This window comes from Arctopsyche grandis, chromosome 3 (genome assembly GCF_051622035.1).
Source record: "Arctopsyche grandis isolate Sample6627 chromosome 3, ASM5162203v2, whole genome shotgun sequence".
In the NCBI taxonomy this organism is placed as follows: Eukaryota; Metazoa; Arthropoda; class Insecta; order Trichoptera; family Hydropsychidae; genus Arctopsyche; species Arctopsyche grandis.
In genome coordinates this window covers 22,391,698-22,418,594 of record NC_135357.1, presented here as the reverse complement: position 1 = coordinate 22,418,594, position 26,897 = coordinate 22,391,698, and the positions used below count along the sequence as shown (strand labels likewise).

The 26,897-nt window shown below is 34.0% G+C and overlaps 1 long non-coding RNA gene and 1 other non-coding gene across 2 annotated transcripts in view; both read left to right on the top strand.

Annotated features, from left to right (window-relative positions):
• LOC143909957 (uncharacterized) overlaps window positions 1-26,897 on the top strand; it is a 420,033-nt gene that overhangs the window by 93,944 nt on the left and 299,192 nt on the right. The window lies entirely within an intron of this gene.
• On the top strand, window positions 7,249-7,330 carry TRNAL-AAG (transfer RNA leucine (anticodon AAG)). The gene has a single exon. It is a non-coding gene; the product is annotated as a tRNA-Leu (tRNA).

Sequence of the window (26,897 nt, the reverse complement as noted above, 5' to 3'; positions counted from 1 at the left end):
AATTGTTAATAGCCCTATAGCAAAGCTATAACAGTTTCAATACGATGTTAAATAAATCAGATACGTGCTACGTCCGTTAATGGTTTGGTAAATTAGATAAGTTTGTCGCAGATCCAAGATGTGGAGGGTGAAACTCATAATTATAAACGAGAAGCTTCCTTAGACGATTCGCACCCCTTAGCAACAGGTAAAGTACGTACATACATACATAAGCTGCATCACCTGATTAATATCATTCGCTTGTCTTCAATAGGAATAAAATTGAGAGCATCATATTTGCGGGGCGAATTAATAAAATATGAACGAATCGTTATTGCGGTGCTTGAATTTCAGCTGGGAAATCGATCGAGCTTCCATCTGGTCTGGTTCCACCAACCCAGATACAATGACCTTCCATAATTTGTATGCACGTTTGGTCTATAATCATACTTGTAATGGGCCGCTGCTTCCTAGCCACAAGATGAACCACCCACCTCATACACAATTTGCGTGCTATTGACGTGCTGATGAATTGATAATGCGTTGATTAATTCGCAGAAACACTCCATTTCTGACCGGTTCGACGTAACAGTACAATCGATGCTCAAAAATTGATCACTGGAATATGATAAATGAGAGAGGCATTTCCAATTATCAAATATCTTTGAATTTTGGGAAATAAATTTTCTTCATAGACACAGTTAGTCCTAACACAAAAAGATTTATAAAATTGCATGAAAAATCACATAAGCCATTAAATATTATATACCTATACATACATATATTACATATGTTTTTTTTACATTATTGGAAACACTAAACGGAAACGTGTTTTAATAATGAAAATTATTATAATTGTATTGTAATATTATATTAGGATGTTTTCCGACGACACAAACGTAATGTTATTATTTGACCATGGGTCACTATTTGATCTTTTAACTGAGATTTAATGTAAAATGAATATTAAGCCACGTGTCCGCACGATACTCGCGATAGAGTAAGAGAGGAATACGAGTTTTCCGGACGAATGAAGAGGATGGAAAATGTCGAGACTTTTAGAGAGAACGACACGAACGTGCTATTACAGCGACCATGAATCACATTTATAGAACACTGTGTACGAAACATTTCACTAGAATTTAATAAAAAATAAAACAATAAGTATGTAAGTGTGAACTGTTTACAAATTACTTTTCTTTAAATACAACTTACATTACCACTTCTCACACTCGTCAAATCTCCATTTACGAATAAACTACGAAGAACTTTGAAATATAAAGAATTCTATTATTAATTAAATTTCGTCGTATATCTTGTCAAATTAAACATCTACATACTTTTTGAAATAAAAATAAATGAGAGTGAATAGATTAACTGTGATAACTGTGTTACTATTTAGCATGTGAGTTATGAAGGGGTGGTAGAAAGACGTGTTTGGATAGCCAGCTGTCATCGCTTCATTTGATACAATATTCCGATGTAATTAATGAGTTGGTTAATAATAAACTCCTCTAGCTTCATATCAGAGACATTCACTAACTTCAATGCTAGCTTTGTCAGTAAGATATCGAAGCGATTTGAAGAGTGGAAGTGGTTAAAAATCATATGACAATTTTTTGACATGTTATTTTTCACTGATATGTTTAATGAACAGATAGAGTGAAGTAAACTAGTAATAAAAAGATAATGCTTTAAGAAAAAAAAATGATTAATATTAAATTTGAAATTCGAATATTATATCTTTACTATAATTATAACTAGAAAAATGTATAATTATTACAACAAAATATTTTGGTCGGCGCAAAATTTTGCTCGCCTTGAGATATGTTTAATATAAAAAAAGCAAAAAACAATTTTGGCCTTCCTGTACCACACGAGATATTCTGTGCGAAGTGTTTTATTGTATAATACAATTAAATTCATAAAGGCTATAAAATCAGCGAGGCTATAATTCAACTGAAAAGCCTCACAGGCAACAGTGGAAATGCAAGTGAAATTGAAGTACTTCCGAACACGACCGAAATAGATGCATAAAAAATAAATATACAATTAAATGTTTCACGATCTGAAAATTTTTCGCTTCGGATCACTTGCAAGGGGGAGAAAAATGAAAATAATAAAACAGAGCAATTTCCTGTGCAACACGCTTGCGAAATGGAAAAAGTCCGAAATTATCGGACGAAAAGTTTATTTTTCGTGAGACGATAGGGAAATTAGGCGGAAGTATAAAAAATAATCCGAGATTATGGAAAATTCAACTGGAGCTTACGTGTCCCTGGGAATTATGGATTGCTCTGATAACAGAATCAACACCGAGCGCCGAAACACGCCACTCCAGACGTACTTTCTAATCAGTTATTCAACTTCTAAATAATACATAAAGCGTACTACAAGTGAGAACATACATAAATATATAGCCTTTGTGACTTTGTGCGCTGGCACGGGTCACGAGACTCGTCTTTGAGTCGTTTTAAATCTACAAAGCTTTACGGAATAAGTTCTACGGCAGATAGGGCACACTGGGAGGACCGTTTTCTTACTTTACTAAAAGCACTCGGGTATATACATACAAAATTTTAAATAAAATAAAGCCATTTTACTTGTGATACGGTGATATAAAGAGTGTATATTTGAAGCACTTTATTTTTTAAATACACACTCGTACATACATAGCCCGGTCGGGATGTTTAAAAAATGTATAGAGACCGGAATTTATGGATGCTGTAGGGTTGGGTGCACTCGTCCACGAGCAACTTCACAAATTGGGTTTCCTTGTTTCCATCCCCGTCCACCGCCCAGACTGATACAAAACACCCCTAGCCGTCGGGGTGGTATTAGAAATAGCTTTGGGAAACTGGATCTTCTTGCTGCAAACGGGCGAGGACAAACGTTGAAACGGATTATCCATTTGCTCATAACTGCTTTATACATGTACAACAATACAAATGCATGTACTACGTATATTACATATTATATAGCTAGAGGGTGGTGGGTTGTTATATATTCATTGGAAAGTTTTAAGATATGCGATTCGAATACAAATATGGACGTGGGAATGTTTGGCGCATAGAAATATTTTCCGCGAAAAAGGGGTGAATATTGAAGGATGGACATTGAAAACTTTTGTCCGATTCAATATAGTGAATACCGGGGAACAACTGCAGCGTCGATAAAACGAGAAGGGCGTAAAAATGACACGGCAAGCAGATTTGGCAGCTGAAGGGCAGAATTGGAAAGTGGCTGGGAACGAACGCAGATGTCACCTCACTAAACTAAGTTCGGGAACGGGAAACGCATTATGGAAAATCCAACCCGCTTCTGCCCCCTCTGCCCGCATCCGCCGCTGCACACATTCGATCTCGGCTTAAAATCTGCAACTTTATGGTTCTTTGTTAAACTTCTTGTTTATGTCGTCGCGGTAAACCGAAGCGTTCGCAAAGAGACGTCGAAAGCCTCTTTGCTGCCAACAAAGTAATATCGCTATAAAAACTGATCATTTTCTGACCTTTGATCTCAACTTCCCTTCAATCAAATTAAAAAATATATATTTTTCCTCTTTGAAACATTTTAACTTCTATTTAATGCGTAGTATATTAAATTGAAAAGACATTTTAAACCATAAATAAAATATAAAATGGGGGAAAAGACTCCACAGAATGTACATAACATTCTAAACAAAAGCTTTTTGGTATCAAAAGACATATATTTTTAGAGATTATAATAAATTTATATTAAATTAAATATTCATAATTGAAAACAGTTTAATTTTCAATTATTTTGACAACCCGTATACATATATCATTCGTGTAATATAACATACATACATATGTACATAAATGAATTGTCCTGTTTGATTTGAATGAAGCAGCAACATTATTGAGTTTTGAATTGATTAATATATAATAAATAAATAAAGTGATTAATATAAACTTAAAACATTTTTTTTGTTTCTTTTATGTATTTTTGTATATTTAATGAACATAAAAGATATCTTATTTATCTCTCACAAATTCGAATTTAAAAGCATCTTGAATTTGCTGATATTATATAATGCTACCCACTGTCTCTATGATGCTGTATAATTGTTTGTTTATAATTGGCCAGGTAAGTGCATTGGGGTTTGCTTGTAACTCTTTCCTGTTATATACATTTTATTATACAAGTGACTGAATTACGAGACATTGAAAAACTTGCAAATTAACGAGACATCTATGAATTGTACATAAATTTTATTGTATAATACATTAATCATACTCAAATAGTGGTGACATAGTAGGTAGGAAGGATTTTAGCCAATTTTAATCGGGAACCGTTTCAACAATTAAATCAGAAAAATTGGCAAACTCTGATAGGAAACTATCAACCTGGAGTCACAAATATCCAAGTCTGACCATCAGCACTATAGAAAAAATATTTAAAAAAATATCGAGTCTCGATGTCAAAAACGTTCTTTTATTAATAAGAAAATTTTCATCAACTAATTATTTTTCATCTTAGTTAGCAGATTAAACACGTCTGGCTTATAGTACAAAATTCAAGTACAAAGTTTGCACTCTCGACATTTTTCAAATACGACGAATTAAATTCGCCTTTACACTACTATAAATTGTCACACTCGGCCGAACTAACGTCACGGTCTACGAAACAAACCCTTAATTTCGACAAATATTTTCACACGCAAAAACATTATATTTTACACAAAAACAATAGAAACGACTTCACATTGAAGCTACCCGACCAGCTATATGTACAAATGTATTGTATGTATGTACAATATATAAAGACGATTATGGTCATGCGGTGTTATCTTTGGCCAGAAACAGAAAGCAAGCGGTCTTATATTGGTCACATCTGTAGCTAATATAATTTTATGGGGTCGGTTATAAAAAATAAGTGAGCTTTGGGTGGGGGGGGAGGGGAGAAGCGACATAAGGAAACTTACTTTTTATAAGGCTCAACGAGCCAACAATAAAATCTCCGGCTGATATAAATTAAAATGAACTGCGCAGTTTTATGATTTATTAGCGCACATAAATTCATTAACGCGCTTCTCAAAAATTTCATATTTCGTGAAGCGCGGCTTTTCACTGCGCGTATACATATTTTCTTAATTAAATCATTATATGGGTGCGAGCACGAAAAATCGCACAAAGACCGGGCCGTGCCCCCGCGGCTTTTCATTGGGATGCTGTAACGCTACAGTATTGTAACCGTGCTGAAACTTGCGTGTGCGAAATTCAAACACGTTTGAGAATCTTCTTGCGAGCCAGGGCCGGGCTGTAACCGCATTAAAGGGCCGAACTCGAGGCGGGTGTTCAGGCATTCGAGTCACATGAGTTTATGTCCCCACCCGACTGAAATGCGAGTACTCTTCGTCACGTACGCCAATGGTTCTTAAACTATAGCGATATTTTTTTTTGCAAAATAGATTCAAAAGAAAAATGGAAAATCTTATTCCTTTACGTTCTAAAAATTGAAAAAATACAGTAACCTGGTGGATGCTATCTATATATATACATATGTATATAAAATTAATTGTCTGTATGTGTGTATCTCGTATAGGCCCCTAACCACTTGTGTATGCATGTCCGGGAAGATTACTGCGAAAAAAAAACGGGTAAAAACCTCTTTATAATAATATTCGTAATTACGATTTTACTGACGCGAAAGTAAAGCTATCCCGCCTTCAACGCCTCACGCCGTGAGTGTGACAATAATCGCGCCACGCCTACCTCGCACTCGAATGTACTAACCATTCAGGGCTGTACCACAAACACACAGCGGATGGCCCACGTAAACAAATATATCTATACCTATTAGGTATACAATTGAATTTCTGTGGAACGGGAACGAGAACGGGAACGGAAACGGGAACGAGAACAGGAACGGGAATTGTACGCGTTATTGTGGCATTGCAACGCATGCCGGATTCAGCTAGTGATATATACAATGCATTTATTTACATACATGACTGGTATAAAATAAGGAGAGGTTAAATTTGTATTTTAGAAGCTTTTAACTAAGTTCACTGACTGTGTATACGTGACGAAATATTTGTAAACTGATTTTGACTGATTGCTTTGATATTTTACCGATATGCGGAAGTTAGCGCTAATTAAAGTAAGAAAATGTCTCCGACATAACGCTAGAAGGATTTAATCATTAACGAAATAATTAAAATTTTATCAAAATCGACGTGATGACAGCTGGCTATCTCATGAACCTGCTCGCCTTCCCTATTTAACTTCACAGGTTACACTACATACATATGTACATACATAGTTGAAAATGTATGTACCTATCATCATTTACAGCCATTCGCCATCCACTGCTGGATGAAGGCCTCTCCAACACGCTTCCACTCGTCTCTGTTTTGCGCAACACTCATCCATCTCATTCCGCACATTTTCCTAATTTCGTTCACCCATCTTCCTTGCGGTCTTCCTTTTACTCTTTTGCCTTCTCTCGGGTACCATTCAAGCACTTCTTTTGTCCACCTTTCGTCCATCCTCCTAGCTACGTGACCCGCCCATTGCCATTTCAATCTCTTCACTCTATCCACTATGTCCACTACCCTTGTCATATTTCTCACCCACGTATGTACCTATATGTGATTAAAAATCGCAAATTTTTTACGGGCAGGAATGAGTCACTAAACTAACACAGTGAAGTTAATAAAAACCTTGTAAACAATGAGTTATAATGAAATATACAAATCCATATATGTATGTGGCGTTATATGCATTTAAAGCTAAATATTAGAAAATAAGTAATTGATTTTCATATTATACCAAAAATATATATTATATTTAATAAATATTCTATGTAAAAATTATTCATTTTAATCAAATATAAGTATTATATTGTCATGAGTGAAATGCTCCCACACAAAGAAGGTGATGGCGTGGAAATATTTCAGAAGCTCAACCCCACACGAAGATATAGTCTGCGAAGTAAGTAAGCCACGGCGCCGAGAATGCCGGATAGTTAACGGGGCCACCTCCATAAAGAGGAGGGATATATCCCTCTGTTTAGTAGTTCCTCTCGGCGTTAGACAAGTTTCAGCATTGTTAAATTGATTAAATCTCGAATGCGTACATACAATTGGAAGCCGTGCCGCGGCGCGAGGAGGTTAAAACAATTTTTCACATCGTGTCGACACGAAGAGCGGCCGTCGCGACAGATTTAAATCAAAATTGGCCAGCATCCAAACCACCAAACGCTCGTTTCCATTAGCTGTTTGATTATAATAACCCGACAAACATCGGTAGCGTGGCCGAGCGGTCTAAGGCGCTGGTTTAAGGCACCAGTCTCTTCGGAGGCGTGGGTTCGAATCCCACCGCTGCCATCTCTTTTTTTTTTAAATTTTATTATTTAATAAAAAATACCGTTTATAACAAACGTGTGTATATTTTTGATTTTAAACGGTGATTAGTTTAATTACATTTATTGCACGTATTGTTCGCCGCTAACAATAGGAAAGTACAAATCGGCACGTAGAATGTATCATATTTTAACGGAAAACTTTTAATGATCCTAAAATTTACATCTAAGCGCCGATATATAATATATTCGATTAATATATACATATATTAATCGAAATAAATTTATTGTAAATTGAAAACTCTTAAATAATTCGAATTGAATTTTGACTTTCATGCAAAGCTTGAACTAAAAATAGAATAATAAATTAGAACTGTATAAAATTATTTTATACGTGTCATTTTGGGAAAAATCTATTTATAGAAAAATTAAAATTTATACTGTTTTCATACATATTTTTGTTTCTTGTTTAATATAATATTCCATTTTTATAATTTCTGACTTAATTGAAAAATATCGTATTGATATTGATAAATCCAAAATTCTATTGACTTATTTACAAACGAAAAGCCATTTAGTTTTGACTTTCATACAAAGTTTGAATTAAAAATAGAATAAGAGGAATTTCAACTCACCCTACTGTATTTCAAATAATATTAAAACTTTAATTACAGACGATAGGGAGAATAATGTAATCGTCCATATACATATGTATGTAAACGGTAAATATGGTAAACGGATTATTGCGCGAATTGCGATCGCACGCACGACAATCGTTGCCTCAAAAACCACGCATACGGAATATCTGGCACTTTAGTTCTCGTTAGTATAATATTTAGCGTATGTAGCTTTTGATTGATGGAGTTTTTGGGTGCCAGATGTTCCGTGATCGTGATTTTAGTGACGGGTGCGAGATCGCTTTTTACGGAATAATCACCAAACGTAAAGTATTATTCAGATAATATATGAATAATACAAATGATTTATAAAATATAAATAAATAAATATAATTTAATGTTATAATAATAATGATAAAAATAACATATGTGCATATAATAATAATAATAATAATTAATTAATCAATTGAAAGTCAAATTATGGCGTTCGATGAAGTAGCTCCATCCAACAAACATACAGTGATGAGCGGAAATGAGAAGACGCGGCAGCAAAAATCTTTATCCTCTTCATTGTCTTTATCCTCTTCAAAAATCTTTATCCTCATCCTGCCTGTATTTCATCCAAAAATATATAATTTGATACGTTTATTTTCAGAAATAAATCTATTTACAGAAAAATTTTCAATTTAAACTATTTTCATACATATTTTGTTTATTATTGAATACTATATTTCACTCTTATACACACCCACTTAATTTCTGATTAATTTAACACAGGTAACATTGATAAATCCAAGATGACAATGACTTAATTTACACACGAAAACTATTTAATTTTCTTAATAACTTTCAAGTTTTTGAAAATATACTTGCACAATACATATATCCGATCACTTTATCGTAGTTAGTTATAAATGGAAATTTCTATAAGACTGTTCAATATATATATAACTGCAGGCTAACTTTTCCTGTTCTAGTTTCACAATTTCAGAGGTTTCTTTCAAAGATACTTTAGAATTCGTTTCAAGTGCAAGTCGATGACAAAGAGCCACGAGTTAGAAACTTCATTATGTCGGTCGGCTGAACCTTTCGCCAACAGAGAAAACTGGCCCTTTTTCCCTTTACTTTCAGCTTTTGAAAATGCATTTGCTTTGAGCCGGCAACAACTTTCAGTGTTCGCGCAATGTGGGACTGCAATACAAATAGGTTAAATTTTTCTCCACTCGTATAAACTTTCAACCCTCCTAACTAAACCCAATTAAAATTAATAGTTAAATTATATTTAAATATCGATACAAACTCCGGGTTTTCAATTTTGCAGAGTTCCCGCCGAACCGATTCATTATAGACACTCGCGGGAGGGAAATATCCCGACCGAAATTTAATAAAGCGCACGTACCAGTTGTCCGTAATTGAATGTATAATTTATACGGTGCATTCTGGTTCAGGGTTTCCGAGCAAAAAGCTTAAAGGGCTGCAAGAACCGGAAGGAAGGAAGAAATTTCATCTCAGTGCTGGAGAGGAACATCTGAATAAATAACGACCTCCGACTTTTACCCAGATACGCGACCTACGTCATTCCTTTTTGAAGCCTCGGCATTCAGCCTCAAAGTGATTAAACCCATTTAATTACGCACATTCGCGAAATTTACAAGCATCATTAGCCCGCTCACGTAATCGACTGCGTTAATTAAACGTTACGGTATATCAATGGCAATCTCATTGGATCAATTCAGTATAAAATCTAATCAATCACTCAGATAACTAACGAACTAGAAGCTTTGATACGATTCTGTAACGCTAAATAGGCGTTTGGGGGGTGTCGTGCCGCCTTGCATTAAATTCGACTTTGATGTTACGGTTTGAGAATCGCCGATCTGTCGATGAGGACTAAGGGTGTAAGTAATTAAGAATGCGTGTGTAACGACTTCTAGTGGGTGTGTCCTAGGGCTATAAAGACCAGACAAGTACAGAACCAGTGGCTATGAAACTTCAACGCCTCCAAGAGGCCTTTATATGATGACTTCGAAATAAAGAATTTAATTATTGGAAAAAATCCTTCTTCCTGTTTAATAAATTATTATTTTTTTTATTTTCATCACATTGATACAAGGATTATACTTGAATTTTCTAGTGTACATCACACAATTAAAGGGTCGAAAAAAATAATGAAAGAAAAATTGAACAAGCGCTCGACTAAAAGGTTTCTGAGAAAAACTTAAACAACCTCGATTCTCTAGATTAAAAATATTAATTTCGGTTGAATAATTTAAATATATGAAATTTATGATTCCTATTACATGTAAGAAATTTTCAGTCTAATCTGTTGAGCGGTTTGAGATATAATCGAATTCAAAAACTTAAAAAAAAAGGACACTTACATACATATAAGGAGAGGTATCGTTTTCGTTCAACTTAAAAATTTAAAAAAATTTACTTCGTATCGATTATTATTTCAGTAACCGATATTAAGACTAACAGTGTTCAATAAATCCCCAAAATACACAGACACGCATACGCAAACACACGATTCTGAGCTCGAATCAGTCAAAATATCTAGCTAAAATTTTCGCATGGTCACAAAACTTCATCTATTGTTACCACGTACATATGTACATATGTAGACAAAGTAAAAATAAAAATTAAAAGCTGTAATAAAAAATAAGATGATAGTACGAAAATGTAAAACGTAAAAATAAGATAACAAGACAAAAATATAAAACGTAAAGTAGTCTTAGAATAATTTCTTTACATGACCAAATATGAAAGCTTGGGGTTTACATATTATATTACCTTTCAATCATGTCCGTACACCACAAGCTTTTATATTTAGTTATATAAAGAAATTCTAGCTAACTAACCTGAGTGAAGCTAGTAAAAATCTTGTAAAAATATTTTATATAATCTCATCACTGATGGATGATATTTGGTTCTGCGCGTATAATAGTATCAGAATTCAAATATCCAAGTTATTTATAACCCGCACGTTTGTCACGGGGTTATAACCTGATATATAATATTTTCTTCATAGTATGAAGATAAGACCATAAAATGTGACGACACGTTTCGCTATCCGAATGCGATCAACGTCACAAGCTTTTCTACGCATCCCGAAAGCTACAAACTCTTATCTTTCATCGTTCTTTTCTTGATAAAATACAACCGCTTAAATATGCCAACAAATATTTAAAGGGCAAAATACGAACGATTGATATAAATCGGCATGAAAAAAATTCGCATTAGAGTTTTTAGTTTATTTTTAAATGAATTCGCAATGACCTTTTAGAGTGGGTTAAGCATACATACATACTATTATGCATCGCTTTGATTCTCCACTTCGTATAATAAAATAGTATTAAAAAGAGCATTAAGTCGAACGAGTCATTAGAGGCGAACGTTTCGAAAGGTGAAGATTCTCGTTTTGATATGAAGACGAGGGCGTTATCTCGGATATTATACTTTGCTGAAATGTGTGCCAAATGTTCACCACCCCTCACCCCCTTTGGATAGATTAAACCGAGGACTTTAAACGTCGACGGGAAGTGGGAAAACTGGCCAGAAACGGATTCCAAATGGCTTATCTAAATCTATTAGAAACAATTTTCGAACACTCCCACATTGTACCACACTTGGAAAGAAACATTTCTTAAATGACTAAAACTAAATTAATCCACTTGTCCATGAATATAAATAAAACAATTTTACTTTCCCATATTATGTACATCAACTTATACCTATATAAGAATGCATATGAAAATTAATAATTTACGACGTTGACTCTAACCGGTGAAAATCGCAGTGCGCCACAGCGAACCAACGTATCCGGAAAAACCCCCGCGGGAAAACCGGATTTATCTCGAACTGAATATCTATTTAAACTCAACTCGCTTATCTTTTTATTGCGAGTCAAGTGAGCGGAATTTTTCACCACACACAATCCACTCTATTTTTGCATAGGCAAAAAAAACGAAGGTAACATAAACAGAATATGCAAAATTTAAATTCAACCAAATTCATGTACCAACTTATTGCTATTAATATAACCCCCCCGTTAATATAAAATCGTATTTTTATCTAATAACTGCATTAGTATAATATTTTATTTATTTTTATCACTAACCATATTATGCTTATTATATTAGCACTAGTGAATAGCCCGATGAAACATCATCGCATGGGTATAAAATTATTATATACTCGTATAAAACTAAAAAAAATATCCGGAACCGAAACCGTTATTTTCGTAAACTCTCATAGATACTTTTCAATTCTTCATTTGTAATAATTTTCAATTCTTAAAAATACGCAGACTCCCATAGAGAGTTTTCAATTATTTATTTAAAGAGTTCCTATTTTTTTCTATTATTATTAGCTATCGCCCCGAGCGATACTGCAAATCGAAATCGATTCACTCGATCCATGACACCCGACCACTCCCGACAATAACCGAAGATATGACTCTACTCCGTTTTGATTGGTTGCCCATACGTTCTGTACGATTATTGAATATTAACGTTATTTAGAGCACTCTTTGTATCCGTATCGTGGTGTAGTGGTCAGCGTATATTGATCTGGGCGCGAGGGGGTAGGTTCGACTCGGCGTCCTGGAATGGATTTTATTTTTCAAATATCGTTAAATATAAATTAATTTCAATTTCAATTAAAAATATATATTTAATTGTTTTATATGAAAAAAAATGGTTCAAAACCTCGCTAAATAAAATTATTATAATTACGTATTTTTATACGGCAAGAAGGAAAATTTCAATTAATGTTTAAAAAAAAAGGCGAAATGAAGAATTGGATTTGGCGTGATGTTCGTGACCATTAGCTCAGTTTAGACTTATATGAGGCTATTTTGAGATGACTGGTTCGAGTCGCGGCAAAGTCGTCTCGCCGAAAAATGAATTTATCGATTCATTCATTATGTTCGGCGAGCGTTAGGACACACACACAGATTACCGTCTGTATATATATGATTTTATGCTTTTGAACAGAGTGGTCACAGGTTCGAGTCCCACTAGAGTCCCGCTGCTAGCCATAGTTAGTGACTCGATCTCGATCTTTTTTTATCAAAGTTTGCCAATTTTTCTGATTTTCATTGAAACAGTTCCTATAATATTGATATCTCCTTTCCTATCTCTCTTGCTAATCTCAAGTTATTCAATGTTTTGGGGTTTTAAAATTTGATTATTTAAAATGCTGCAAAAATTTCTCCATAAATGTCTCTGTAGATATTTGTATGAATTCGCATTGTATAAAATGCTAATGTATATTGATTGTATAGGTATTGTAAAGGCGGGTATTCATATTCTATGAAATAAAATAGAAATTAATTAGAAATATGTAACTTTTCCAAAATAATGCTTACGAGCACATCACATACGAATTATGAAGTGTAAAAACACTTTGTAAATTAAATTAATAAATTTAGTTCATTTTTCATCATTAGACTATTTGAAATAAGCGACATATTCACACACTATAATACAAGTTGAATTTTGAAGAAGCAAGTAAAAACTCTCCCTAGTATTTCAAAATTTTAAAGGCCAAATTTTTGTCATTAGGATTAGCATTTAAATCATGAGCTAACAAACTTCAGCCAAAATAAACATAAATTGAAATATCCAGTAGGTACGAGATATTTTTCTAGAGACATGTACATACATATGTAGGTATATATATTTTATGTTTGCGAAAAATTTCAGCCAACCTCTTGGTTGATACAACTTTAATTTGGGTCAAGTTAAGCCGTAGATAAAAGAGAGCCTGCCAGATTCCGACGCCGAAAAACATTTTCCGAATTTTACGCTCGACGTACCTGAATGCCAATTTTGAGAAATTTTAAACCTTTGGTTGGCCGTTTCCATTATGTCGCCGACGAAACTCCGAGTGTCGCCGTTTTCACGCGCGCAAATTGCAAATAAATATTTACATCGAACGAAATGAAAATATTCACGAGGGGTCGACACGTTTTCTTTGCAACCCCTTTTTTTGGCCGCCATTTCACCGGGAAGCGCTATCTTGCCGGCTCGTCGTTAATACTTAGTATGACATAAAAGTAATTTAGCTGAATTTCTTCCCTCGCAACAAATGTGATGAGAGATTCGGCCCTAATAAACATTAAAGGGCATTAGCTCTTTACTGTGGAAGCTATCTCGACTCCGGCATCTTTTTGCCTTCTCATCTCATTTCGACTTAAGGGGCGCTGATATGGCGATAGCACAAAGACGTTATTCAGCGAATGTTATGATTAAATTGAATTCCATTTGATGAGTAGAATCCGGGAAAGCAACCCAAAATCTCTGGCGAGGCTAACACGCGACTTCTTTGCCGTATTTACAATTTTAATTTTTGATACTGATATGTCAGATATAATATATTCCATTTTTATTATACTTTTGAGGACGCCAAAGCTTTCATTTATCGTTTATCAAAACATAAGTAACCTTCATTCAAAATAAAAGACGTTTTAATATAACTTTCTATTCGATAGCTAAGGTCATTAAATAATTTATGAATAAAAGAAGCAGTAATTAAATCGGTCGTGTAGAATGAAAATTACTAACTGCAAAAGTGAAACTTGCTTAGATAAACCTACATCATATACTGAGCGAGAATAACAGCTATGTAAAAGTTACTTGACCAAGAACACTTCAATAGTTGGATCACGAATTTCACAAATATGTATATTTCTTCATTTAATCTATAAGTGAATTAAAAACGTATATGAGAAAGTATAAAAGCTTGTAATATTAAGTTTATATGAGATGAGACTGAAAAATATTTATGTACCAATTATCAAGTTTTTAACCTGCGCTAGAAATTCGCGTTTGAATAGATAGCTGTCATCTATTAAAATCATTGATACAAAATTCTGATTTAATTTTCAATTAATTCGTTAATGATTAAACACCTCCAGCTTAATGTTGGAGACATTAGCTTACTTCAATGTTGGCTAGCCACCGTATGTCGATAAAATATCAAAGCGATCTAAAGAGTGGAAGTGGATCAAAATCAGATCACAAAATTTGACGGGTAGGAATTTCGTGGACTTTCATGGGCTTGTAATAAGTTAGTGGAATAATTCCTAACTCTTTACCCGCGGCAACTTTTGCGGAACTTTCTTAGCGAATTTTTAAATCAAGCTTTCAAATGTGAATATACATATTTACATATATATATATGTATGTCAATTGACACCTGAAGTATTTTTTAAAATAGTAAATCACGCCTGAACTATTTTGTTTACACATTGATTCACGTAATTCGCGCTACTGATATTTTACGCAAGACGTCTATAGCGGTCATTCACGAGCAAAGAATTAACCCTTTGCCCGCGTCACCAAATTTAGCGAACATGCCCTGTACGCGGCTGCTTTTTTGCGGATTTTGTTATCGCGTTTTCGACTATAAATATAGGTTGTAATAGTTTTTTTGACTACTGCCATCTATTGAATTTGGTAAAGTATACATTTAGTAATATTTTCAACCAAGTTATAAATTTTTAGCACAATAGACGGCTCTTATACAGGTTGGAACTTCCAAGACATCTATGCGTGTCTCGCGCGCTGAGGGCATGTTCGCTAGGACATGTATAGTAGTCGTACGTGATGGAAAGGTTAAGGAGAGGAAATAAGAATGGGAGCAGCGTGGATCTTCCCAGCATCTCACTCTAACTCAACATAGGGGTTTCGTAACACAATTAGTCGGTTGAAGATCATAATTATTTTTTAGAAACTTATTTTAGTTCAGAATCGATTTTGTCGTCTGACGAAGTTTAGGTTCATATCCGATCGTTTTAAAACTTTACCATTTTGCTAGGTTTGGTCATTAATATAAGTGGAAATGACGTTCGCCATTACCATGGTGAAAAATAATCGTAATAGACACATTTGAAAATACTGCATCTTCTTTCACGGTGACGTCTATCGTCCACACTGTCCATTTGTCCACACTATTCTGATCGTTTTTTTCCCTTTTCGCCCCCCTCTCGCTATGGCAGATTGAGCACTTGGCCATTACTCATGATCAAAGTTTACGGAGAGAATTGGTGATTTCTTAATTATTTTTTTTATATATTGTCTTAATTTTATAAACAAAATATAGAATAGGTTAGTTTTTAAAAAACATTTTTTTATCCAATAATTTTTTTATGATGAAAATATAAATAAACAAATGTACACGTGTATAAAAGAAATAAATTCAATTACTTAGAAATATAAATTCCAAAATGCCTTCAGCCATAATTTATCAACCCAAAACTAATACGCGTAAGCTTTTGAAGATTTTTTTGTCGTCGAATGCGTGGTAGTAAATTGAAGTTTTTTTTGTGAAATTCGTATAGTTATAGTTGCCCACGCAATTTGGTCACAATGGATACGAACGTGCGGCCATAATACAAAATTGAATCAAAAAATGGACACGAGTGTATTAGAGAGGGAGAGAGAGGCGACACAAAAACGTTACGTGTGCATTCTATTGTGTCACAAGAGATGACGGCCGCACAATGGACACGGTGGACAGCTCCATTATATTAGGCCAGTGGTTGCGAAGCGGTGGCGCGCGAGCCGCTCTCATAATAGCCACCATTGAAACCGGATAGAACTTTCCATGCCGGCGTCGACTTCGGTACAATGAAGCGTCGAAAATGCACAATTGAGCCATAAAAATCATATCGATTTTAATTTATTTTCGGCGGTAGTTCAGATAAAAATGTTGACGATCGCACGTCGGCTCGTCGTACCGGAGAAATATAACGAACGTGTTCACAATGGTTCCGGTGATTTTCCTTCCGTTGTCACCCCGGGGTACCGAATGCGGCTCCCATTACTGACTGCACCTTGTGACACCGTCCAGCCCAGTTTGCGGTCTACGTAGAATGCACACCTGTCCACGTGTGCATTCATGCCGCCAACGATGCGTTTTGATGCATCTGAAAGCCATTTCTGAACGTTACCCATATTGGATAGGCTACAACAGCGGGTCCTTAATTTGATGTGTTGATTTTTAAAAACATAGTATATCAATATACATACATATGTATACTAGTGTTGTACCCGATGACATATCATCGCATGGGTGTTGGCATGTTAAGCTATTAAATAACAAAAAAGTCACGTGTTCGATCCCCAGGTGGTCAAATTTTTTTCAAATACCTTGTAAATATATTTAATTTGATAGTTATATTTATTTGTTTAATATGTAAAAAATTCAATTAAAAAAACTTAAGTAAAAAAAACCTGTAGTAAAAAAATAAATGTATTTAAAATAACTGTAGTAAAAAAATAATTTACTAAAATAGAAATAAAATGGCAATTTAAGCAATATTTCAACAAAAAATGTACAAATGTGTGGGATTTCATGATTAAAATTTCATTCAAAATTATGATCCCGGCTTAAACTAATGTAATTAAATATATTACTAAGAGGTTTGGGCCGCGTAAGTACGTATGTGATGATATAAAAGCGGTCACATGTCTGTGTATTTTGGGGATTTTTTGGACACCGTTAGTTCTATCAATCTGAAACTTAGTATCGGTTACTGAAATTCTTATTGACAGGACCTTAATTTTTTTTAAATTTTTAAGTTGACCGGAAATGGAACCTCCCCTTATAGGTGTCCTCTTTTTTTTTTAGTTTTTGAATTCAATTATCTCCCAAGCCGCTAACTAAATCGGACTGAAATTTGTTTACATAGAAATAATAATTTTTATAACATTGTATTTTTTAAATATTTTTATCTCAACCGAAAGTAGTACTTTTACTCTAGAGAATTGAGATTTTTTTTGTTTTTCTCAGAAACCTTTTGATTTATTGAACTGAAATTTCATATCTAGAAGTTTAAGCTTAATACTAAGTTATTTATAAAATTTGGTAAGCATCCGTCAAACCGGAAATGGCAGTTTACTCTTGTTCGATTTTTCTTCCACTATTTTTTTCGATCCTTTAAACATGTGTGATCTTCACGAAAAAATTCAAGTATAATTCTTGTATCAATGTGATGAAAATAAAATTATTATTTTGATTAAAAATACCAATAATTTTATTTTACTACCGCCACCTTTGTATAAAATTAATGACTACAAGACGTCACCGAGATAAAAAAATTTCGATCTTGAAACGCTTCTTAAACGATATTTTATCTCCATCGTAATGGCGGAGGATCCATTTACTTATATTGATGACAATATGAGCAATATGGCAAAGTATGAAAACGATCGGATTGTAAACGTAAAAAATCATTAAATTTAAGAAACCGGAAGTGGGATTTTTTCCTCCTAGAAAGGTCAAAAATATTGTCACCTGGATTCTGTCCATACCCCTGAAACTAACGTTTTGGTCAGAATTTGTAAGCTGGAAGTAGTATTTTTTTTAAAACAATATTTCATTATTTTATTTTGACCTTTTAAATTATTTTTATCCTCTTGATATTTAATGTGTATAATAATTATACTGATTTATTAAGTAAAAAAAAAATTGAACAAAATCCGACAACTGAAAGTAGAACTTCTGCAAGTTTCCATACAATTGCGCTCAATTTGTATCGCTATCATAGTTATTAGTATTTTAAATCTGTCTATACGGTTCAATATCGAATTTTGTTTTGTAACCTTCTTAAATTCCTCAAATACATATGTAGATAAAGTCATGGGTTGGTCACACCCGAATTTTTACTTTATTTTTATTAAATTCATGAATGCATGCACTAGGCCACTAGTACTAAATACCAGTAAGGTCTAAATAAACATATTAAAATTTTTATCGATTAATCGTGAAGGAAAAAATTAATACCCACACACTATAAAAACAAATTTAACATAACACCAGCTTTGAAACGGGTAAGGTTTGTGCGGAAATTTTCAAGACAGTGAGAACGTAAGGGCCATTCCAAGCGTCCTACCATATCCAACATTGACAACACAGAAGATCGTTCATTCACATAAAACCAATTCAATATACATACATAGATAGAGAAAATTACTGAAAGCATGCAGACACACATGGTACAAGTATAACTTTCGCATTTTTTCTTGACTATTTCTAATCCTTAACGCTTCCGTGTCGAAAATCATGTTTATGAGACAGTTCCATAATTACATAGTGAAATAACTAGCAATATTTTGTGGTCACTTTATACTACACATACATATGTACGTTTATATAATATGCCAATAAATCAAACAATGATAATCTTGTAAGAAAATTTCTCCAAAGGAAGTTTCCTCTATTTTTCGCTCCATATAATATTAGATCTCCAATGGTATAAATGCGAATTTGCGCACAAAAGAGAGAGAGTCGTGCTAAATTGCACGTGAAGTTTTCGCGTGCGACCACCGGAGTGTGCCCCGGTGCACCCATTAAGGTGCAGATGACCGCTCGCAGGCTAAAGGTTAATTTGAAATGTATATTAAATGCGGCGGATTTCCCGCACTGCAACCGCGCGTCCCCCAGCTTGCGAAAATTTCAATTTGTTCTTCGGTACACGAATCCAATTAATTCGACGGTTTCGGATGGACCCGTCGTCGTCCTGTCCTAATTGCGATGGATACGATTTTCCCTATTGATATCTGCGGATCAAAGCAGCCCGAAAAGGATCGTATCCGAGACGTAATCGGGAATGACTAGGTACGAGACCACAATGACACCACTCGTGCAGATTAAATAACAAACACCACTGTTTCAATTTCACAAAGTGCCGCGTTGGGGGATGGGTTTTTATCTCATGTTAATTCGACTTGAATCTCAGACGATGGTCCATCCTTTAGAAGACGACGCTAATATATTAACGGGAAAGCCCTTCTCTTTGATTCCACAGAACAGCTTTCAAATCAGAGATATCTTGTGAAATTAATCTGACTTAAGTTTCACAAGGTGCTCTTTGCAATCCTCCTTTTCATTGTTATTTTTTAGGTTTAAAAAAATAAACATCATAAAGGATCGTATTTTAATGTTCTTGACTATTTCATATTCATTTTTAAGATTCCTTTGATATGTGTATGTATAATACATATATGTATAACATGATAGAAAATAACTATGAAATATCTTGACATAAAACCGAATTTGAATATTATGTATTAAAAATCAAAAAACAAGTACATTTTTTTTTCAGTTATTAATTTATGAAAAACGTTTTAAAGATCAATGAAGTTGACTTACAAAGCTCCTAACATGAAACAACCACCACTTTTTAAATACAAATTTTATTGAATAGTCATTTTTAAAGTTATTATTTAGTTTGACATCCAAATTTCGTTCGTCGTAGTTTCCAGTTGAGTCACTTTCGATCATCAAATTGATCTGAAATTTCGTCTAACCATGCATTTTTTGCCTGAGATTACTTTTGACATCGATATTTTTGATTTAATAGTAGGGAAAAAACGTCGTAGCAACCCGTGGTCGATTTGCCGCTGGATCGATGTCATAAACGGCAATGAAGCCAATGTTGACATAGCAATAATTTAATCAAATATTTGTATTAATTCAATTTTCTTTCTATCTTCACATATTTCTTCGAAACATTGAAATATTTCTAGTAATTTAATATTTCTTTATATTAAACCTTACCATTAAACCTTATTAAACATTGTCCTTACAAAAGGAATAATTAAATAAATTTTAAAGAAATAACAAATTACTAATAAGAAGAGGTTAGTAAAAATATGTACATACATATGTATATCAATATTTGCTAAAAATATGTTAGAGGAAAAGAAAATTTATTTTTCCCATTTCTACGCATTAATTCCTATATCCATAGTAACAATAAATGAACTCGAGATTTTGACTGATTCGAATTAATTATGTTTTCATGTTCTTGTTTTTTTATATTTAGATTTTTTTTTATTGAATTATTTGATTTTTATAATTTAAATGATCATGATTTCCATAATTATTAGATAATTTTTTAATGAAAATAAGCTGATACACTCGCTTCATTGTTATTTCTATTGACTATGTAAATATAAATATTATATAATGTGAACTATTTAACAAAAATACATTCTATACGTGTTTACTCATACAATTTTTAAAATATACCACATTTAAAACGTGTATATGCGTTCGTTTTTCTTATTTTTACATAGCGCTGTAAAAGATGTCATCGAATTTAAATTTGAAAAGTTTACTACGAATTAGAATCGACTTTCATCCGGCCGACGGTATCCCAGTTTGAATTACGCAAGTGAATGCACCCGGTCCAGTTGCAATCGCTATTGCAAAATCTCCCCGAGCCAATTGGCAATCATGTTTCTTTTCCGTGTAATTGAATTGATCCACCCCTAACCAGGTAGGGGGCTTCGAGGGGTGGTCTGGGAGGAGCCGTGAGGGACAACTGTGGGGAGAGGCTGAGAAGGCTTTCGAGGAGATCTGTCCCGGCGATAGCGGAACAAGCTTCAGACTCTACTATATTAAAGAGAGTTCCCAACCAACACAGGGGAGATTTTCCTTTTTTTTCATCCCCAAACGATTTTATTCTGTTTTTTTTCCTGTTCACCACCACTACTCTCGTGTGCCCTCCTCCAACTTTTACAATAATTGAAACGTTTATTTAGCTTTTATTGCTCGAATCTACCCCGCACCCTTCTTTGCCTCGGTGGTCCTATTGCAAAAGGAAAGCCTTTTTTGTACGTCGATTCAAATTGTTCGACCGGATTTCGCTACCGTTTTAAATTCAATGTGATTATGGGGCAAAAAAGGGAAGATATATTGCGGCGAAATCGAATTCGAAGGTGAAATGTCCCGTGAATTTCCCGAACGTATGTAGGCACTAATCCCGTTGATTTATAACGTTTGAATTTAATCGGCGCATATTAAAAGGAAAACACGCGATTTAAAATGCAAACTTCTTTTGCTTTTACCTGCGTTTATTATGTGCACGCGTTCGGCAGTAAATAACGAACTGTCCTCACCAATTACACAAAGGATATTATAACATGGCTGCAGATCCGTTTGCCTTAAAAGATGGCACGGCTGGCAGGTGGTGCATGCGATAAAGTGGAACTTATGGGACGGAAGGCTCTACGTTAAAGCCTTATTGCACTTCATCACGCGAACATTTAAGACTATTGATTCAGACATTGCACGTACGAGTTATTCAACGTTTGTATTACTTACTGCATTCGGCGTTACAATAATAGCGTGTGGACAACATTCTACTGCACTACCTCTCCTAACAAACATCGATTCATACATACATACATACATAACGAATACACCATTGATTTTATTCAACAAATTTTAGAGTTCAAATGGGTTTCCAGTAACAAAAATAAATACTTTAACAACCTAATCTTAAATTAATAGGATCACCCTAACTTAACCCAGTGTTGTTGTGTAATTGTTGGCTGCTAAGATATTACGATGTGTTTGGATGGATATTACGAAGTGTGGACCATGAGGAGAGTAGGAATGGACAGGAGCGGGGGGGCGCGCTATCATCCAACTGTCAAAAATTATAATTTAAAAATTCCATACAATGCCCAATGCACGCATTCGGCAGCTAACTTGCCCATTTGATGAATAAAGTAGGGCTTACACTTTTCATGAATTCGGCAATTTTTGCCGATTTCACGCAATAGGCAATTTCACGGATTCGGTGTAACACATATAATGAAACTATATTTAATTAAAATTAATAATCCATTAGTGAATTAAACCTATTGAATTTTGTAATATTAAGTTAATATAAGATGAGAGTAAGCAAGAGTGAAAAAAGTAACTTTGACTATTTATTAAGCTTTTAACCTGTGAGTTGCAATAGGGCGATAGAAAGCCGCGTTTGGATAGTTGTCTTCTGTGTGACACAAAATTCCGATGTAATTTTTAATGATTTAGATAATGATTAAGCTTCTCTAGCTTCATGTCGGAAATACGAGCTTGCTTTTTAACGGCAAATTTACATAAACACCAAATAAGGAAAAGAGTGAGGGAGAGGAAAGCTTTCCAGCTTCCGGAGAAAGCTTCCCACTCTAGTTTAATGAAATGTGTTATCGTTACAAAGTATCATGATACGTTCGGTTGCATAATAAATGAGAATGAAATAAGTAACTTTTACAACTAATTTCCTTGCGAGTTGCAAAGGGACGGTAGAAAGCCACATTTGGATAGCTAGCTGTCACATCTTCAATCTGACAAGTTTCTGATGAAACTTTTAATGAGTTCGTTAATAATTAAACTCTTCAAACTTCATGTTGGAAAAATTAACCTACTTAAATATTAGCTTACCCCCGAATATGGGTAAAATATTAAAGCGTTCTAAAAAATGGAAGTGGTATAAAATCAGATGACAAATTTTTGACGGGTAAGAATGTCACCAAACATACAGAGTGAAACTAATTATCCTGGTTTCATTATATTGACGAATAGAAACAATTAAAAATTTATAACGCGATAACGATACAATATTGTTACTGTCGAAATATTTCATCATGATCAAAATAATATAAGTAATACTTGAAGAAGATGTAAATTCTTGTTGTGCAGTTATTATCACACAATGTTTCCGATCTATTATATGCAAAATTCATACGTAGTTAATTTCTTGTAGTGAAAAATCTCATATTGAAAACGATATCTCAATAAATTCAAAGTACTCGTATCGTACGAGTACCAGTTTTAGTAAACATAACGCCTTCCGAGAGTGGTGAGGCAGAGCTGAAGAGCTTCGAGTCAAATAAAATATTGACGCCAAAGCCATTCCGGTAGACCAAATGCTCCATGTCGGCCCATTCCATTTCCTCGGCCATTTTCTTAGCGACCGACCCCAGGAAAGACATTGGAAAATAATAAAATTTTATATGCCGCTCGGCGCAAAAATGTTTTTATAGCAAACTATACCCGTATTAAGCGCCGCCGCTGGAAATTGCAAAATTCCATTAGCGCCAACTACCGCCGAAGAGCGAAAAAAACTCTGGAAAATTCAACAGAATAGTTTCGTTAATTTGTTTCAATTATGGGCACTTATTTTCCAGGACGGGGAATTCGGTCGCTGCAATCGGATTTTCCAAAAGGCGGAGGTTTTGCGTGGGGCCCAGCTTTTGTATGACCAAACTCACCCTCACTAAGTTGTCTTATCAAGATACCGTTTACCACGAAAGCTCATTTCGAAGACTCGACAAACAGCAACAAAGGACCGGAGCTGGATTGCTCGTATAAGAATAGCTTTTGAACGACGCAAAACATTTGTTTTGTAATTAAATAGCGAGCTACATAGTGCGGAAAGAGAAACAAACGTACCACCAAAAGAGCAATCGTTTCAAAAAAGCAAACTGTTTCGACCATTTTAATTGGATTAATTAAATAAACATCGTAAAAAAATATAGAGCGAAAAAAAAACTATAGACGTTTAAACAATTAAAAGCTGATGATGATGGTGAAAAGGGATATAAAGTAAAAAGAGGCCAGTAACGATCAATGTGAACGATAGACGCCATCGAGAAATATGATGGAGTATTTTCAAACTTGTCTATTACGATTATTTTTCACTATCGTAATGGCGGACGTTATTTCCATATACATATATTGACGACCAAACCTAGCAAAATGTCAAAGTTTTAAAACGATTGGATAAGAACCCAAATTTCTTCTGATTAGAAATCGTAAGTGAAAGTAAGAAGAGGCTAGTAAAAACAGATCATTTTAAAAACTACATATACATATGTATGTATGTATCTACATATGTATGAAACCAACATCGACCGAAACTGAAAGAGTTTTTTCCATTGCTGGAAATTTTTGTTCCAGTCTAGAAATATGCTTTTGGATTCTTATTTAAATATTTTAGTATTCTTAAGAAGCTATTTTATTTTTGTTATAACATTTTTCCTGCTAAAAGATATGTTGCTTACTTTTTTTAAATAAAAAAATTTAGAGTCGGTGACAGCTAACCCTTGGCCATTAGCTTGTAACCTTGTTTGTTTGACTTCCCAACCCCCCCCCCCACCCTCCCCCCACTCGTTTTGTGAGATTTCAATTGATTAAATGCCTAAAACTTTATATTTTTCACACTATATCTTATAAAATTTGCATTAAAGGCTCTCATTATCTCTCATATGTATATATGTTTACTTTATGCTGCGTACGGACCAAACCAACGACGAATTTGGTCCAACGATTTAACCAGCAGGATTAAACCAGTAGCGTACAAAATATCGAAATAAAAATTAAATTTAAAAATTGAAATTAAATATCAAAATTAAAAATATTATTATTATATTAAAATTAAATTCAAATATCAAAATAAAATTATAATCAATATATTAAAATTAAAATAAAATATTGAAAGTTAAAACAGAACATGCCCAATTTAAATAAATTTTCGAGATTGACCTAAAATTAGATCATCAACAATCACATACAGATAATCCTCGACTTTTGTTTGTCGAAGATGTTTTGACTTACGTAGATACGCCTAAGATCGATAAAAAAATCAAAGAATTATTATTTTTACTTCCCCGTAATGCGCAGCTACTGAGCATATATCATGTGTAAGTATGGGTGACCGAGTTGATGACTTCAACCCGAGACGTTGTCGGTTTTATCAAAGGAAATTTTTTTGTCTTCAATTGTTTCTCTCGTCGAAATAAATCAATTAATTAAATCATTTCAGAGGTAAATTTTATCGGATAATGTCTTCAATTGTTTCTCTCGTCGAAATAAATCAAATAATTAAATCCATCTCAGAGGTAAAATTTATCGGATAATGTGTGATTATTAATTTTATTTCGACGAAAGAAAAAAAAACCCTTTGACAAATCACCGACATTTTTTTTGTTAAATATTTCATCGACGGCGAAACACATTGGTGTATCGTGACGACTTATAAGAAACAATAACAAGGTTTTTTTCGCTCGTAATTATAATATTTCTCTGGTTGTAATGCATAATATAAGCATTTTCTATCAAAATGTACGAGGCCTTAAATCTAAACTGGATGAATTAGGTTCTAACTCGGCTATTCAATGTGCTGACATCCTGGTACTAACGGAAACCTGGCTTGACGACTCTGTGCATGATTCTTTTTAATTTACATTAATGACATCTCAAAAATAATTAAGTATTCAGACTATCTTTTATTCGCCGATGACCTTAAGCTTTTTAAGACAGTTAAGTCTCATAGTGACGCAGCCCTTCTCCAATTGGACTTAGATGCGCTGTCAAGTTGGTCTGTCGATAATAAATTATTTTTTAGCATTCAAAAATGCTGTGTTCTCAATGTGACAAGATCTTCAAATCGCTTGATTTATCCATATCGCCTAAGTGGTGTTGAATTAAAGTTTGTAGATGAATATTGTGATTTGGGGGTCTTGTTCTCGAATAATTTTCAATTTAAACGACACATAGACAATATTTGTTTGCGTGCAACAAAAATGCTGGGATTCTTACTAAGAGTTAGCAAACCTTTCCAGAGTACGTTGGTGCTTAAAATTCTTTATGAATCTTTAGTACGTAGTTTTCTAGAATTTTCTTCTATTATATGGAATCCTACCCATATAACTCATTCATTGAAGATTGAGAGAATCCAAAAACGGTTTCTCAGATATCTTTATTTGAAACAGTGTGGTTATTATCCTTGGCTATATCCTAGTGCATTCCTATTAGGGGCGTTAGGCTTCAACTCATTGGAGTCTCGTCGGAATATGTTACTGGGAAGACACTTTTTTAAGCTGTTGAATGGGATAATACACAATCGTCAGGCTCTAAAGGAATTTAGGTTTAATGCACCTTGTAAATTCAGGGACTTGAGAAATCGTGATTTGTTTGTTCCTCCTGTGGCTCGCACAAATATGTTGTCAACGGCTCCTATATCTAGAGCGATATATCTGCTTAACAGGATTTCTGGTGAAATTGACCTCTTCAATATAAAATATACTAATCTGGTTGAGTGGTTGTTGAGGAATGCCAGTGGTTGATTTTGCCTATTATAAATATTAATGATTGTTATTACTTTATCTATGTTTTTTCTTTTTT